The following is a 3,926-nucleotide window of genomic DNA, read 5'->3' as shown; positions in this document are numbered from 1 at the left end:
TTCCTCCTATTGCCTTGGTCATTCTTCCTCCTCTTCTTGCCTCTTCCTGCACTCTTCTTCTAGCCTCTTTGATTCCTCCTCCACCTTTGTAACTTTCTATTTTATTTGAAGGTGGATTGAGTTCTTGTTATGGGAATTTCAACAGTGATTTAATTCCTCCCCCCTTGGCTCAACAACTTTGAGCCTTGTTGTTCACTAACTGTCCTCTTGCTCAAGGCTTCTTGCTATTGAGAGGGTTGATCATTCTCCTTTTCATTAGTAACTCTCTCCATGTTGTGTTGCTGTTCCTCGTGGACTTCGTCTTTCCCCTGCTCTCCTACTAAAAGTGAGATGGTAGGGTGAGAGTGATGCTCCTCTCGAATTGGTGATGGCTCTGGGGTCTCCTCTATTTTTTTTCTTTTTGCCTCCCCTAGAGCTTCCTAAATGATGGCCACTAACACTCCTCCAAAACCTATCTCGAAGCCTTGGAGGCAAGTTTTTGTCCTCTTGGATTTCGCTGTGGTAGCTAGAGACTCCCCTACTCGTGCCACCCTTGGTACTGTGGCTAGTACCTTTTGCCGATGCTTATATTGTCTTCCGGACGTAGACCTTCCAATTCACCTCATCCATGGCATTGGATACAAGACTCTCCAACAATGGTATGCCTATTCTGTTTATGAGAGCATTACACATCTGGCTTGAGAAACAGGTGTGGACCATTTTAGCCTACAATCAAATGGTGGGGTCGAGAATGTCAACTAGGTTGATTCCATCATTTGTGTAGACCTTCTTTTTATCCATCCCTAGCATCCCATACACATCCCTGTTTGGCCTCTTCTTTGGTTTCTCTGCTAATCCTAGTGCTTTCTCCACAATCTCAGGAGATTAAGGGCAACTTCCATCCTTCTAGAGGTTTTGCCTTGCCTGATGGTCACCGTGCCAATGTTCTTTTGGACATCGAAAGTCCTCAGGAATTCTGTATATTTGCTATGATGGTCGATGTCTTGTCCCACCTTTTTTAGGTACTTGGCAAGGTTACATCGCTCTATTATCTGTGTCACTGCCTCTTTGAATGTCACGGCTCCTTCCAGATTGTGGATGTTGCGATATTTTAATTGATTGAATGCTCAAATCTCCATAACTAATCTATATTTCCTATACTCTTCCTCTGAGAAGGGAAGCCTGTTGGCTTTATCCTATTGTCCTACCATTTTGGTTCCTATCGCCACACAATATTCCACAACTAGTTCTCTTAAAGAGCATCTCTTGCACATAAAGTAAAATGACTAGAAAGATTAGTGTCTAACAATGAGGAATATAACCCACAAAATGAGATTTCTCATACCAATCAATCCACATATTTTTACACATTCATTCTTCCCCTTTAAAATTCAATTCTAAGTTTCTATCCATTACCCCTCTTCCCCTTCAAAAAGATGAAAATCCTTCCTAGGACTGTGGAAATCAAGGTGTATGGGCATTCGGTGCATCCATGGTGTGCCTCACTTTCTCAAGACCTTGTTGTAAAACTTGGGGTTATACTCGAGGGTCACATAACAGTCCAGGTAGGCGAATTCCTACTTGCATGATACAAGTTAATATATCAATCACAAGAGGTCATTGGAGTTGAGTTGACTTGCAATGTGTAGTTCCTCCTCTATTAGAATCATATCCAAGTATGGGTGAAACATGATATTGTCTTCTAATGGACGATTTCTAGTTATGCCAACACTTTAAATGAGGTGGGGGCCACATAGGTCAGGTTGTATTTGGAATTCTTGATGCTATGTCATTGCTTTGCATTGATCATGATTTGGTAACCCTCTTGAGCCCATGAAATTTGCAAATTATACCACTTGCATAAGAAATTGGAGTTAGGTTCAACTAGTCAATTGGAGTTCAAAAGTTCTTATGGTGGCATGGAAATTTTACTTTTCCTATAGGATGTGATCAAGTGTTGGCTTATGGCCTTTTCTCGTGAAATTTCAATGCCAATCATCTCATTTTCAATCATGGAAGCCTTAATAAAAATGAATTCATACTCTTCCCAAGAACACGGCAAGGAACATTCTTCGTTTGCTATGGGTTCGTCAAGTAGGCCTAGGTCTAAACGTTTGTAACTCCTAGCAGCAAATAGTGTGAAAGCCGAATCTAGCCATCGAATGCATGTTGCTAAGTCATCCACTATGTCCATGGTCATGTTGGAAGCCACTTCAAGAATGGGTTTTCATGGCAGTGGTGAGCTAAGGTTTGCTAGTGGTTTGGGTTTAGTCGAACAGGATAAGTTGAAGCAGGGTACTTCTGCTTGAAGATTCTCAGTGGGTCTGGCAAGATTGGTTTGCAAGGTTCAAAGTGCGATTGATGCTATGTCATCAGGTTTTGTAGTGGTGATCATCTTAGAGTCTTTAGGTGGGGGCTCGCTCTTGAGCAGTTGCTCATGGAATTTTGGTTGATTGATAGGCCATTTGAGCACTCAAAGATTGAGCACCCTTCCTTTTAGTTCTTCTCCTTCCATGTTTTGGTTGATGTTTCTATAACTTTGTTTTTGGGGTATGAGATTGATGATCATGCATAGCACTTGAGAGTTTAAGCAACAACACCAAGGTGTTACCCTCATAGTATCCTTGGGCGCATAGCAAGGCTTTTGGAACCTAGCACTACTCAGTCACGCATGAACTATAGGAGCGCCAACATTGCCGTTTAGGCCTAGAGTTTGAGGCATGGAAGCTATGCATTCCCAATGATTGACATTTATGAAACTATGGTCTATGCTTAGGGACCCACTTGAGTGTTTAGACTGTGGTTGATGTGATTGTGAAGGTATTATGGGAGCACATTGTGATGTACTACCCCCCTCTTGAGGGTGGACACTAGTAGGCTGGTGCTACCACTTCCTCATCTGCTTCCTTGAGTTCTGTGATGGTTGCAACCCTCATGTTTTGACGCTGGTTCTATCATCTGAGGTTCACGAAGTGGATGTGACAGAGGTTTATATTTTCTGATGCAACTTCCATTGAAGAAGCCTATGCTCTTTGCTTCTAGGGTTTCAAGTTCCACATTCCCCATTCTATTAACATTGTGAACCTTGAAGGGTTCCAATCCCCTAAACTTCATTTTTTGCATGTGTCCCTTGACAGAGTATAGCAAGACTAAATCTCCTTGCCCAAAGTCTCGCTGTTTGACATGTTTGTCAAACCAACTCTTATGGCATGCCTTTTCATAGATTAGAGCATGGGTTGCGATGAGATGAGTGTCAAATAGGCATTCCAACTCTACTAAACCGATTTGTCCATGCTTGTTGGCCCTCCCATCTCTCTAGGGCTGTTATTCTCAAGTTTGGAACAAAGAATTCCATTGGTAAAAATAGATTTAGTTCCGTAGGTCAATCTAAATGGAGTCTATCATCCTACGACTGTTTTGTAGGCTATCCTATATGCCCATAAAGCTACCATGAGCTTGTTGTCCCAGAGTCACTGCGTGAGTAGAGACCACTTTCATTAGAATAGCCACGAAGATCTTGTTTGTGGATTTAGCTTGACCATTGGCTTGAGGATAATATGGAGAGGACTTTATGTGGATTATTAAGAAGGTGGATAACAAGTGAGCAATCATTTCATTGATGAAGTGCGCGCCTTGGTCACTAACAAACTCTATGGGGCAACCGAACCATGATATTACTTGCTCCCAAAGGAACTTGACCATGGTCCTAGCATCATTCTTGCGAGTTTCTTGAGCTTTTGTCCACTTGGTGAGGTAGTCTATGGCCATAATGATATACTTGGCTTAGGAGTATTGAGCTATAAGGATGATTGGACCGATGAAGTTGATTCCCCACTTCTCGAATGTTTGGCGCACAATCCCTGGGGGTCAACTCCATTTTCTCCTTACAAGTAGAGACTCTAGTTTATTGTGGCACTCATCACAATACTTCACAAACATAGCTACAT

This window comes from Lygodium microphyllum, chromosome 16 (genome assembly GCF_053477565.2).
Source record: "Lygodium microphyllum isolate KBCC chromosome 16, Lygodium_microphyllum_v1.1.10, whole genome shotgun sequence".
Taxonomy (NCBI): Eukaryota; Viridiplantae; Streptophyta; class Polypodiopsida; order Schizaeales; family Lygodiaceae; genus Lygodium; species Lygodium microphyllum.
This window is presented reverse-complemented; position numbering follows the sequence as displayed.